The sequence below is a fragment of the Grus americana genome, chromosome 2 (assembly GCF_028858705.1).
Source record: "Grus americana isolate bGruAme1 chromosome 2, bGruAme1.mat, whole genome shotgun sequence".
Classification (NCBI taxonomy): domain Eukaryota; kingdom Metazoa; phylum Chordata; class Aves; order Gruiformes; family Gruidae; genus Grus; species Grus americana.
The window spans coordinates 96,489,398-96,503,912 of NC_072853.1; the positions used below are offsets into that span (position 1 = coordinate 96,489,398).

The 14,515-nt window shown below is 40.7% G+C and overlaps 1 protein-coding gene across 3 annotated transcripts in view; it reads right to left on the bottom strand.

Annotated features, from left to right (window-relative positions):
• ELOVL2 (ELOVL fatty acid elongase 2) overlaps window positions 1-14,515 on the bottom strand; it is a 54,897-nt gene that overhangs the window by 39,382 nt on the left and 1,000 nt on the right. The window contains exon 2 of one of the 3 annotated variants that reach the window (XM_054818070.1): window positions 13,107-13,187. The exons of the other annotated variants lie outside the window; for them this stretch is intronic. The gene's annotated coding sequence lies outside the window, so the exon portion shown is untranslated. The remainder of the gene's footprint in view (window positions 1-13,106; window positions 13,188-14,515) is intronic. 3 annotated transcript variants of the gene reach the window in all.

Here is a 14,515-nt window from a genome sequence, read left to right on the forward strand (position 1 = left end):
TGTGGACCCAGAAAACATCCCTGCTCATTGCTCAGGGTGGAGAAACAGCAGAGAGTCTCAAAGCAACTGCTCCCATGGGCAGATCTAGAAGCTTCCACAGAAAAGAGTAAGGCCAGAAGGGACTTACCACAGACCTGTCCTGAGTTAATTCCCATTTCTGCTAAAGCAGCTAGTAGCGGAAAACCAAACCCATCCTTTGGTATCTGTTCTTGCATTATCTTCAGTATTTTAAATAAAAGTGCTTTTCTTCTGGTGAAAGGGAAGCAGGTGACTTGGTGGCTTGAAGGTTGAGAAACTTCCATGTCCTTCTCTGTGGAGTGTGAGTTTGGGTGGCCTACGTAAGAGTCAGAGGATGTGGCTCTCTCAACGACCCCCTGCTTAGGCATCTTTTGGCTCTCGGGGTATTATTCACAGAGAGCATTAAGAGAAAGGGTGGCCTACTAAAGGCAGAGCCTTTGCCGTATCGCCCCGGTGGCACTCATACCCCCTCACGCTGAGGAAGCAGAGCCCTTTGAGCTTGCTCATTGTCCCCCAAAACAATGCGTGCTGCGCAGGGAGCTCCCTTTCTTCATGTGGGCTGACGTGGGTTTCTCCCGGAGGTTCACCACCTTTGATTTCTATGCAACAGAGACCTCTTGTTACTGATGGTTACGGGTGAACCTGACCTTTCTGGGATTCACCTCTGATAGAGCAGGAAGGAAAGCACCTCTTGGGCTTGGCTTCCCTGCCTGCAGCGGCTGCTCCTGGAGCAGAATGGGGCACGCATCTGCTTTGGGAGGTTTCTGTGCTCCAGGCAAGGCTTCAGCTGGTCACCTCAGGCTGGGAGACCCACCCAAGGAGACCAACTGTCCTTGGTCTTTCACACAACACATCATCCTGCTCATGGTTGTAACCACAGTGGAGATGCATACCCCATGTCAGCTGTAATCGATCTCATCCTCACCTATAGCTACAGTATACGCTGTCAGTGCTGACTGGTTTTCTTGGGTTTTTACAGGTGTGAATCTATAGGCAACTCTTCCTGCTGCTGCAATGCTTCTCTGAAACAAAAGCTTATGGAATGGTAAAATTTTCTTGTTCATGAGATGGTTTTGGAAATGCAATAGATGATAAGCCAATGCAATGAAAGGAAAAAAAAAATACATTTACTTTTGGGCTTTCCCAACATTCACCTTCCTAAAAATTGTCACATAACATGAAGAACAAACTGTAAAAGTTTTTTGTCTGTGTATTTTCATTCTCTCTTTCTAACTAGAAATATATAACCTGCTTTTTTTTTTCCTTCCCCCTCCAAAAGACTGGGGTTTAACTCTTGATACAAGAAGACTTTACAAACTATCATAGTTCTTATGTCTCTCTGAAAATGCTAGGCTCTAGCTGCAGAGAAGCAGAATAGCAAGTTCTGCCTTGCACTGCTAAATTTATAATACATGAAGAAAAACCCAAACTCAGCATGTATTGCTTTAGTGTGGTTATATTTGCAGAGTGAGTGGTGCAGCATTGTATTTGGTGTAAAACTCCCTGAAACCAGGTTCCCTGGCTTTGGGGGTTGCCACCAGAAGCGGGCACTTTATGAGCGCCTGGATCCTGCATGACAGGCCTGCACAGTCAGGAGGCTCCGGAGAAAAGCTCTGCCCTCCAGCTCTATCGGTTGGTTGGTGGTTGGAGGAAATGGGGAATTTGAGCTGTTTTCAGTTGAGGAGCCAACGTACTCCAGGCTTTGCACTTCTGGAGAAATGGTACTAATATTTAGGCTTCTCTTGCTTTGGGATTTTTAGTTTTGTTTAACAAGAGGTCTCTTTTCACCTGGTTTTGTAGTCCTGCTCGATGCTACGCACGCTCATCCCACACATGGGGAATAAGGACCCAGGAGGAGAAATATCTGCTTTATGGCTTCTGTCAGGACTTAAATCAGGCTGAAGCACCATCAGCATCAAAGGTGAGTAAGGCCTAAGAGGCATAACAATTTTCCATAAAAACATTGTAAGTAATTGAGCTATTTCAGACATCAGTCCTTTTTTTTCCCAGACAATCAACCTGCTAGGAGTCATAAAAATATTAATTTCTCACATAAAATAAGGTAAGCCTTTTTTCACCTGCCATGATACTATCAGATCATATATCATTGTGAGATAAATTGTTCTTACAAAATTAATCGGCTGTTTATTTTTTTTAAGTACGAGGAAAAGGAATTTGGAAGGTTTTTCACACTACAATTTCATGGGATAATATGAAAGTGATTTAAGAACCAATTAATATTTACTTGGCTTCCAAAAATCTATTTATAATTTAAGTACTTGAAAGCATTCAGCCTATTACACATTTATTCATTGTTTTATTTTGTAAAAGGCTGAGTGGTTGCATTGTCTCCAGGATGAAAAATTCCCTTTCTAGAAGCACTGCTTGCAGGATTTTCCTTCTACAATTTTCAAACTTTTTTGCTCTGTTATTTATAATCATATTCAGTAATTGCTAAAATAAAATATGGCAATGGTAGCACTCAAAATAGAACTTGTCTGGCCTCAAAAGAAGAGCAGAAAGGAAGGGTGGCTGCCGTGGCCCAGTTTGTAGTATGTGTCAGTCATGTACACTCCCAAGAACTGTACCTTTACCATCCATCCTCTTGCTTGTTATCAGCACTTCAAAATGAAACCGTCACCAAAGCAGATCAGTGCAATCCTTTTAAAAGTAATCCTGCTCAATTCTACCTGCTACAAAAGGGAACATCAGCTTAACTTGTAATTAAAGAAGATTTCTCTTGGGAGACCTCAGATGTGGCCTGTCAGTTCCCAAGAAAATGGTAGCATTTTTCCTTTGCTCTAACAATCAGATTTAAAATGACAGTATGACCTGAGACGGAGCGTAATTCCCATCAGTGACGATGTGACAGCACTGTATGACTGCGAGGGAATAAACAAGAAGGAACTCAGTCAAAAATGAAAGGGTGGATAAAAATTCTGCCTCCTTCTAATAGCCTGAGTGAATAAATCACTTTCTCAGGCAAAGCAACAATCCTTGGGAACCAGTCCTGGCTTGAATCAGTGAAAGTTTCTTTTGGAGCAGGAAAGTCCTTAAGTTACAAGCAAAGAACCCGAATGAGGTTTCTTTTTCAGAGAGGTGAATTCTGTTACAGTTGCTTCCTTAATGGTCTGTTCAGCTCCTACTGACTGTACAAGGCGTTGGGAAGACAGATCAGCATCAGAATTAATTCTACATCAGCAATACGAAAGCCTGAACAGCTTAACGTACCTACTTCCAAACAGCTAGAATTGGTAAGTGGTGCCTAACCAAACCAGGTAAAGAAGCAGCAGTGTTAGCACTTCTCATTATATACGAGCAAGACAGCCAGCTCCGCTTTGAGAAGCGTGGAAAAATAATTCTACGAGAGCAAGGGAGGGTAGTTACCCTTTTAAGGCTTTGGATTTACCAGATGATTTGGGTTTGGAACAGAATATTCCCCAAAGATGTGCCTGGGCATACAGAGTCAGCTCAACATGTGCCGTGTATGATGCAACAACACGGTTTTTGCAGCAAAAAGCTTGCAGCCTAAATTTAGACCCATACAGTGAGTAAACAAGATGGGGACAGGGAGCAAATGAAACGGTAGGGGAGAATTACAGCAACAAGTTTGCAAGGCAGCTCGGTTTGCTTAGTATGCCGTATCTAGATAATTTTGTTTTCCTCGCTATTTGCAGGCAGATTTTCTCGCTGCTGAGAAGCTGGTTTTGTAAGTTAGCTTAATGTGTGCAGAGCTTTATTTTGTTCTTGGTGCGCACACTTGGCTATTTTTCTGGAAAAAGCAATAGAGACAAACAGACAACATATCCTTTCTACTATTGTGAAAAATCTCTTAATTTTGTACTGTAACAAACTTCAAGATCTAAGATGAATAGAAGATCCTAAGCCTCTGCACAGGATCTCATGGGTTGTTGGACAATGAACCTTTAAAAAAAAAAAACCAAAACGCAGAAACAAAAACACCAACCCCAAAAGCAAGAGCTGTGGTTTTCCCACAATCCTGGCAGCGCAGCAAGACAAAGGGCGCTCTATGCCGCAGAATTAGGTTTCTTGGTTGCCGTCCCAGATGTCTGCAACGTAACGCTGTGTCCCCGCGGCGGGGATTAATGTGCGAGGGGCTGCCTGCCCCTCCTGTTACAGGCAGGGAGGATCAAAAAGGATTTTTCTAAAATGTGTTCCCTGACTGGGGCTCTCCCTGACTGAATGGTTTTGCCTGAATGGTTTAAACAGCTCGTACTAGTGCTGCGGGGCACTCGTCTACGATGGGGATGACACAAGACGGGAATATTTGAAAACCTGTGTGGATAGCATTTCTAGCTCCCCTGGGCTGACAGAAAAGTAGGGCTGTGGGGTTGTCTCTTTGAAATACAATAAATTAAATTAAAATATTAAAATATAAATATTAAAAAAAAATAGCCTTAGGGTTTTTTCTTTTTATCTTTTAGTCTTTGACAGACAATTGTCAGCAGCCTTTCAGAAAACTCTAACTCAAAACTTAACTTGCAAAATATTAACTAATTAATTCCTTAATTAAGACTTTTTTCCTGCAACGTTAATTCCCTTTATAGACACACGTTTGCTAAGGACAACAGTGGTAGAAGGTTGAACACAGCCTGCAAAGCATCTAACGAAAAAAGAGAGATTCTGACAGCTGTTGGCAAAACTGACAGCTATATACCTATACGTAATTAATACCTGTTTTCAAACCAAACCAATAACCGATTCACCTAGTCTGGATGCAGGGGGTAAAATAGGCTTCTAATATACATAATGCTAAACGTACTGTACACAAGAAAACGAATGAAATGCAGCACACTTTGTTTGCATCGCTTAACTGTGTACTGTATTTAGAATCAATGCATCTGAAGTTCACTACTATTAAATTCATGCTCCTAAAGTATTTTAAAATTGCCATAGCTACTGAATGTGTACAGAAAAATATTTTAAGTGTAAAAACTTCTAGGAGCAAATAGACACTTACAGCGTAGGATACCTTAGTTTTTCAGAAAAAATAATGGTCCTGAAAACCACTTTCATCCTCATGAGCAAAACTATCTCCAGTTGATGCAGTTATTAAACTGCACTGAGCCCCTTATAAACTTAAGTAAAAACCAGACCTGGGCTCATCCTGAGTAAAATAAATGATGCCAAGCTCATGCGAGGAGCCCCGCAGGACAGTGACCTGCAGCACAGGGATGGTGCTCTGACTGGGAGCGGTGATCTTGTCTGCTGGCGCAGCTGGAACAGGAGCAGACAGGTGATCACATTCCTGTCTGGCTTTTGTAGTAACTGCTTTAGTATACATCCCTCAAACCAAACTCCTCCTGTCCTGCGTTTTTACTGAGCTAAACCACTAAGTACCTGTTTTCATAAATTTGCATGCTTTAGAGGTTAAAGTCATGCTTTCACTGCCACAGTAAAACTAGAATTATATTTTCAAAGAATACCTGTAAGTTAATATTATTACTGACCTCTGTAAAGTCAGAAAACCCAGAAAGGAACAGAGTGGGATCAAAAGCACGAAAACATATCTAGAACAGTGCTTGCGTGTTTGCTTTGTTTCCCAAACCTTCTACTGGATGTCTTATTTAATCCTCATGTAAACCTACTGAGAGGAACTCTGCCCAGCTGTATTTCCTTTGTGAAAACTTGTACCTATAAATATTTAGCTGAACTGCGCTAACTAGTTTCCCAAAGGCACGACATGTCAAAATCTACCCTGATATATCTACACACCCTGTGTAACCTGCTCATGTTATTGAGTTCTAGGAGGTATAGAACTGGACATATCCCCTTTCCCTTGTCCCGTGGGAATGGACCTGGAAGAAGCAGGAGATTTACAAGAGGATGCATTCATTGTATAATTACAATACCGACACGTATAGGTAGATGCTGTGCTGGCTGCTGAAGACACTAGCAGAGCTCTACACGTGTGCCGTGGTCGACTTGGCCAGGCTCACCGGACCTGCTGCCAGGAGTGGATCCCTTGTATTTTAATTTCTCTTCAAAACTTGCAATGAAGGAATCGGGCCAAGTAACTTAGTGCTGCAGGTTAACGTGCGTGCGTGTTTTCTTTCCGTTGCTCTCCATCCAGAGACTGGTAAGATAGGTCATGCTGTAGCCTGCTTTAGCCACTGCCTTAAGAGTAGCAACACTCAATTTACAGTTTGTTCTTATAGTCTGGGTGAAGGAAATCCGGTTGTGTTTATCTGACCTTTGGAGAAATGGGTTGTTCCTGTTTTGCAGTCATTTGCTACGCTGTTTCTTGCCTAGCTGCTGCCCAAACGCATAGACCCTTTCCTGAACTATTTTATAGGGATGTAAATGGAAAAAGGGGAAAGAAAAAAATGGAAGAGGAGGAGGTGTTTGTAGCATGCTGCTGTGGATTAGAGAGTCCAGATCCAAGCCTCTAAGGTTTCAGCCTTAATCTTCCAACACATGCAAAGCCTTTCAATTTCACTTCGAGGTCATTACCCACGTACGAAGCAGTCCAACTGCTGTGTGAGGAATGCGGGTACAAAGCTCGGTACAGGAAGCTTTTCAATCGGTTATAATTCACTCTGGGAAAGAAACCTGAGGTTTTAGGTCAAATTGTCTGCTTATAAAATCTAAAATCTGTACATTAAACTTAAAATCAAACAGGTTTCAAACTTATGAGTTTTAATAAATGTTTATCTTCTATCCGTTTGATGCTAAATTTCACTTACAAGTAACTGCTGATTTAAAGAAGAAAAGTAAAACCAGAACAATTCTAAAGGATGCGCCTGTCATAATATCTAATATTATGGAAAGAAAGCACAACTAGGAGATGTTTAGTGCTGCAGGGGGCATGCTGGTCTTGCAATACCATGTTTTGCATTTTCTTGATTATGTCCTGCCTTAGAAGATTGGCTGTCTCAGTAGAGGCTTTTCACACAGCTTGATTCATCGTTCAGGGAGATCATCTGATAGGATCAGCTTAAGCTGACCTGTAAAATCAAGTGTCATCAAAGTTGGGAATTTCCATGTGACATCACATGTCCATGAGAACGCTGCACCGCGGTGACTGCCACACCCATCTGGACTGATTTAATTATTAATGGCGTCTTAGAGCAAACAGCCATTGGAAAGATAGAGATCACGTGGAAAAATACTGTTTCCCTCGATGGTTAAGTATCGATGAGGTTCAGTGCTGCTCCGTAGTGGACAAGAGGAAAACAGAGTTGCTGGCAAGGTCAGCTTGAACTGTCTGAGACCTGATATACATCACAGGCACCGATCAGGTACCTCTTTCCAGAAAATGAATATCCTCATGAGCTCAAGTTTCCAACAAGTGAAGCAGATGCTCCAAGTCTCTTTAGTTCTACTACTCTTTCAATGAAGGAGAAGCATCACCTCTCACTTTGCGTTAAGAATGTGTTGTTGGGAATCACTAGTTGAAGAGAAGGCAATTTCTTACAAGTAAATGTAATAAATGCATTTGTTTCACGGGACAAGTTAGAGGTAGCATTGATGGCACCTGCAGCTGATTTAAGTATCACTACAAATATCCCTGAAGACAGATAAATATCCAAAAAAAAAAAAAGGAAGAAAAACTCGCTAGCAGACACAGAATAATTATTTGCCGGCAAAATGTGTTGCCTGACAGAAGTGGCAAAGGTAATAATGGTAAATCTAACTACTAAATATCATAGAGAATGAAGGCGTCACAGGAAGAAAAGCAGCAACAAGAGACTTTCCCCTGGAAAACAGACTATAGCAACAAATATACATCTCTGTTTAAGTCTGCAATCTGTAAATGTGGCGAGGGAGAAAATTGTGTGATACCTGTGAGAGTTAAATAAGCAAGTAAAATAGAAGAATCGCAAGTATTACTGATTTTAAAGAAAATCCATCTATTTGAAATTATTTCTTTTAGCAACATGCTAAGAAAGAAACCAGGAGGTGATGTCTGAAGGTGTCCTTCGGTACTTTTCCCAGCTAGGTATAAGCACTGTGTTATTTGAGGGCTCTAACTGAATCGAATGCTTCCTTCATTCTGACTACGCACATTTCTCCTTTGTAATTGAGACTCAGTTACCTGAAGCACTATCCTGAAGATCTGATCAACTGAATGTCAATCAAAATATATCCCAAAATGGCTTATTGAGTTAAGTGCAAGATCATTTCAGGTAACAAATTCTGAAAGATGGATGAATGACGCGTCTTAGGTGTTTAATGATCTCACTTTGCTTTCTGCAACACAGATGCCCATGTTGCAGTGAGTACTTTGTTATTTAGCTCAGTATTGTTACTTTACATGGCATCATTATTTCAACAATAATGTATCGTCTTCACTTAAACAACCACCTTATTGCATCCAGTGAGAACTGCTAACAGTCACATTGGCATCAGTGTCTTATCAATGCCGTTCGTATTTGGAGGAGAACCGAGGGGTGGGGGGGGTCGCCTTTGTAAAAGAAACAAGAGCACGTGAACCCCCAAATTTGCTGAAGGCTAGGCGACTGGTATGGGTTTTTTGTTTTCAGCTGATCGGGATGTTCCTTATCTCACTCAGTACTCAGGAGTTGTTGAGTATTTTTGAAGAGCTTGCAGCACGCATACCAAGTGTCAGTAAGACCTAAGGTGTAATGAGCCAGAATTTTGAAATGCTTACACTCCTTTAAACTCAAGAAAACGCATCGGGTGGAAAAATGGGATAGTGCTGTGTTGTTTCCATTCTGTAGCTGTCCTTGTGACATTGTTCTCTGGCTTGGCTTTCGACTTTGAACCTTTCCATCAAAACATTTACTGATCTAAAGTCTGTCATCTCCCGAAGGTGTCTGGCAAACAGAAGGAAATGACTTCCTGCTTGATGAAAAAGAAATTATTTTGTCAAAAAACCTGCATGAAATGTAGCCCCGAGTGGACATTTCACTGAAATAAAATTATGCTGGTAATTTAGTAAATGTAAAAGGGGAAAAAAAAAGGTGTTTTTCCCTCCAGGGCAGGCTATGGGGGCTGGTTTTCAGATTTTTTTTAGTTATTATAAGCAAAGTAACTTTCACCTAGTCTTTTATCTTTCAAGGTTTTTTTGCAGACACTGTTAAAATGCAGGCTTACGAGGTCTCCAGCAGCAAGGAAGAAATAACTGCAGTAAAACCAAAAGGTTCTCAATATTGCTTTTCACTGAAATGGAGGCCTACTGGTATTTTGCAGAGGAATAAAGCTAAGTGCTACCTTTTCCATTTCCTTGCGCAAATTGCCTGGTTTTGAGCCAAGTTTTGAATGTGTTTCAGCACCAAGAAATCACAAGCTGTAGCTCAGCTTTCAAAAGGGAGCATGAACATCCTGTGGTGCTTTTGACGTATATCAGAAAAATAATTTAAAAAAAAAGTCTTGGGATATGTAACCAACCTTCTGCCAGAAAAGAGAGCTCTGGAAATTGAAGAGAATGCCATAAAACTAGAGATGTAATATACTTTGACTTGTCTGTTTTTGGGGATGGACTAATTCAGTGCTACCTTTTCGTGGCTCTTAATCATCAAGCTTCCAGATAAAGCCAGTAGCTCCAGTACTTGAAGAGGCAAAATTCCTGAGGGTGCTTTTGAGGGTGGATCCAGAGTCTTCTAATACCTTTTTCAATGGAAGGACCTGATTTTTGGGAGGATATTTGGGATTCTTAAGTAACTCATATGAAATAAGGTGTCTACTATCTGGAGAGTGATGATAACTACCGAAATTGAAGCCACCTGCATACTGGCAGGCTGGAAGACATCTCTCAGTTCTGCTTTCAGCAGCAGTAGAAGGTGGGAAGAAGAAAGGGACCTATAAACACTGTGCTAATTTGAACTGGGTTTTGATAGGCTTGTTTTCTGATGCCTTTGATTTTTCTTTTTCTTCCATAAATTTGAAAAGATGGAGTTTTTGTCTGGCTTCATGCACAGCCTTCTGTCAATATTAAAATTGACATCTCAGAAAGAAGTCTAGTTAAGGTAAGAAGCTACTCCTAGGTAAGAAGGGCTGATTTTAAGATTTTTAAGCCACAGTTCAGTCTCTGGTGTGACAGCAAAGTCATACTGAAATGCTACTCTAGGAAGGCACGTAACCCTGACAGCTGAGAGGACGGGTGCAGCTGTTCCTATAAGCATTGCATAGGATATTTTTCATACTAAACAAGCATCTGAATTTAGGGAGGAGGGTAATTTTGAGAAGCCAGTCAGTAGTGCAAATCAAGGAAACTACTTAGTACATAGAGAGATTTAAATACTAGATTGACAAGCATACAAGTATGAAAACAGACTTCATGGGTTTTCTCCCTGGAATAGCATGGACTATTGACAAACACTGGAAAAATTAAACCGTGCGCATAATAAAACACTGTTCTGCCACAAATACCAACTTCCAGCTGATGCAGAACTCGCATGACCTCACACCTGACCTTTTAAACTGCACTAGAAGTAACTTGGCTGACTGCAGCCAGCAATCGGAAAGAAAGCGGGTGTGGATGGTGTTTTTCAGAACTGCCTTACCAAAAGATGTGCCAATTCCCTGACATGGAAATCACCCTCGACAACTTTGCCAACCATTTATTCCATGCCAATTTGAAGGCACTTTGCTTTTCGGAATGGTTTTACCCATGCTCACAGCAAAATGCAAAAATCAAAGTAATTTTTTTACTTCAACCTGGCTGTGAAAATGCATGTGTAATATAGGGAAATAAAGAAATAGAATCTGATGCGTGTTTTCCAAAGAGCCACTTGAAAACACAAAACAACATTTGAAGAGGAAAATATTTTCTTGTTCTGTTAACTGGTCCTTATTTTTTTTTTTTCCTTCCATTTCGCCCTTAAATCCTTGAGGGTGCAAAAACGTGGATTTCAAATGCTAATTCATGTTTTGGACTTCAATCATGATTAAAGAAGACTGGGTGAGGAGAGGAAAGGAAATGACAGTTGATTTTCAAGCTTAAGCAAGACAAAAAGAGACTGTGGAAGTTCTCTTATGTCTCCTCCTCCAAAACAGTTCTAAATTTGCTACTTTTAAAACCCTAAATCAGGCTAACGAACTCCAAGGACACCTCTTCTTAAAAGTGTATGAAACCCCAACAATAGAGCACAGTCTGCTGGCACAGGATAAGAGGGTGCACAAGCTAATTAGCTCCCTTCCTCCGTTAACCCTGACAGTAGGTATCCTAGAGTTTAATCCACCTATAACTGGAATTTTAAAGCCTAAAACTCTTAAACCCATTACACCATGGAAACACTCAGACTGATGCTTTTTCCTCAAAACAAAATAAAAATGCTAATGGCTGTGCTGCATGGTAATGCCCTAATGACACACAATGTCTGTAAACTGCATCAGTTATTGTTGCATAGGGGAAATAAAAACCAATGATGGCTTTTCTTCGTGTGTGTAGGTTACTCCCCTCCCCGTGAGGTTGCCGTACCACATTGTCTTTGCTAGCTGCAAAGTGTTGTGAATGGTAACTACTGAGTAGAGTACTTTAAGGGGGCCTTTAAGAACTGGGGAAAGAATGGTTTTGTTGAGCTTCCTTATGCTTGGTTTTATGTTATTTATTTAAAACTTGGCCACCAATTTCCATTTCTTGCTGTGCTTGGCTTTCAGATAATGACACAGAATATGCAGTACTTCTTGTTTCATTTCCATATCTGTTCTCCTTAGGAGAAAAAAATCAAAATGTCTCCCAACAGTGATGAAAACAATCTTAATTTTTTATTCACTAATTACGCATCTTCATATAGCAATTTCTGCAACATGGGGCTTGATTTCCTTCAGTTTGGGACATCTGACCTTTCCTGTTTTGTCATAGTCAGTTTTGACTGAGGAGGAGGAAATGCAATGCAGTTTAAAGTCATTAGCTGGAAGAACTCAGTATTTTTTAAAAAATCACTCAGTTGTTGTTAGATTGACAACTAATCAGGGTACTTTCAGTATTAATACCAATAGAATGTTAATTATCATATTTTTGAAGATGTAGGATGAAGTGTTTCCTCTTACCCTCCCAGCTCTGAGCATAATTAGCCCTCAAAACCTAAAGTGTTCTTTGTTGTGTTGCTTGGGTAGATAAGAAACCCCACAGAAGACTTAATATTCACATTATTTCATATTGAACTCGTCAGCTGTGCAGCATTCCTGTGGGTAAAGATGCAGCCACTCAGATATTGTGGCCCGTGTATTTAGCATATGATAAGGCAAGCCATGGGGTGTACGCAAATAATGGATTTATAAGCTCAGCTGTTGCCAAGCGCTTATGAATTGGCTGATAAATCTGATATGCTTGCAGTCTGAAGTGTGGCATTTATAACGCGGCAGAGTTACAGTCTCACAAGGTGTTTCTTCCCTGTTGCAGCTGGGCAATCCTTCTGATGCCCCTCCACTATTGCCTCACAAGGCAGATTCATCCCAACGGCTTTCTGGCTCTGAACAACCAGTAGTACGCTTAGTTTCATCTTCCTAATTTCCCTCCCTTCTCCTTTACCTTTAATTACCAGTCAGGCTACACTTCTGAAATATTACTTTAGCATTGAATATGGACTTCAGACTCCATTTGTATGAAATTTGTTACCAAATGCCTATCTGTGCCTCTAACTTCTAAATCAGTTTTACAGGCAGTGATTAACAAAAACATTCATATAGTGTGGCATGAAAACATCAGGCGTAAATCCTACCCGATGGGATCTGTTGATTTACACTTGAAGCTGGCTTGAATCAGGGAATAAACCAGCCCTTTATATTTATATTAATCTGGAGTTTACTAATACCTAAAGAAAATACTACTGAAGGTTTTGGGTTGGTTTGGTTTTTTTCCCCCCCAACTTTTGAGTCAGAAGTTAAATTGTAAAGTGTTTGCATCTGATTAACTTTTTTTCTTTAATAAAATTAAGAGATGCTATTAAACTAAATGAATGTAAAATCAAGTGCCTGATTAACAACAGGAGTCTGTTTCTTTTCACGGCTTAGACTGCCTGTAATGAAGATACAATGATCAGTCTTAAAGAATCAGAGGATCTTCCTCGAGATGAAAGAATTCAACACCAAGGCCAGCCTGCAGGTTTTTATAAACACGTATCTATAAGTCACTATGCAATGAAACACTGGACTCTTACTTCAGGTCCTGGAGGTTTCTTCTAATCAATCCGTTGTCACTGCATCATGTGCAAATACCTTCAGCGCATCTCCTTGGGTTTCTGTGGAAGTATTTGTGTCACTTTGTTCTATATGCAGTTTCTGAGCATGTTTTCTCGTAGTTTATTAGTTCTGTATCAGCTGGCACAACCCTGGCTTGCTGCCTCGGTTCTGGATGGCAGGGCTGCTGAAGTCTGCTGTCTTTTCACTCTGATGGAGCTGGAGAGATCCTGTTGGCAGTGGGTGCTGTAGCACTGCCGCCTGAGCCAGTCATGGATTTGTGCTGGATTGATCTCTGTCTACAGAAAATGTTCTCTTCCAGTTTGTGTGTCAACGTTCAGGGGCTGGAACATTGTCTTTGCAATACTCTTTTTCAGGAGGTGCTCAGGGCAATTAACAAATACTAATGGACAACGAGGCAGGGTTTTATTTTGGCTGCTGCCAACAGGGAAGAGAGATTTGTTGCTGTCTAGGGACCTTTCTGTATGTCCTGCAATCAATATATGCCCACATCAAGCACCATACTCTGATACGGTGGCCATGAGGCTTATGAATGCTTAGAAGAGTTAGGTGTGTGTCTTCATCGATTTCAGATTACACCAACTATCAAAGTCTCTTAAGGGAATTTAAAAAATATTCTAGCTCCTGTCTATATAACCCCTCTGCAACTGGATTATTGTAGAGGTACAGATACTTGAACTTGTTAAATACAGCTTCGCACCATCCTCATAATTATGCTTACCTTAGTGTTACCTAGCCTCTTTGTAAGCATTAGTTGCCATGCATTGTGCAAGGTTATATGCTCTCTTACTCCGTAAAATTGGGATTTGACCCCAGGGAAAATACACTGACAAATCAAAATTTATAATCGGTTTAAAGTTCAAGGGTGCAGCCAAATCCTGACCCAGTGTAATTTGACCTAGATTCACTGAAGTAAGTAGAGCTGCAATGAGCTACAGAAACAGAAGAATTGTCCCACTGTGGTTGCCCTCATACGGTGAGGATGCCGAGGAAACACTTAAAGCCCGACGAAGGCCATGGTTTGCTGCTTCAGCAAAATGAAGTTTCCAAAAAAAAAAAAAAAAGTTTCTTTATACTACTTTCTACAAATAATAGTGATTGAACACCCAGGATGCTGAGGAAAGTCTCTCAGTTGAGTTGAAGGGATACCTGCTTATTTCTATGCCACTATTGCAAATTGATTTTTATGCAAGGAAGGCAGAATTTACTATAGATGATGCAAAGGCATTTGAAATAAAGTATTTTTGTTGTTAAATCATATGAAAGAAAAACTATGTTCTGTTGCTAATCATGTCCCAAGCTTCTGATATGACAATCTTGGACAAGTTATTCAGCCCCACTGTACCTCAGACTTTAAGGCTCCAAAATA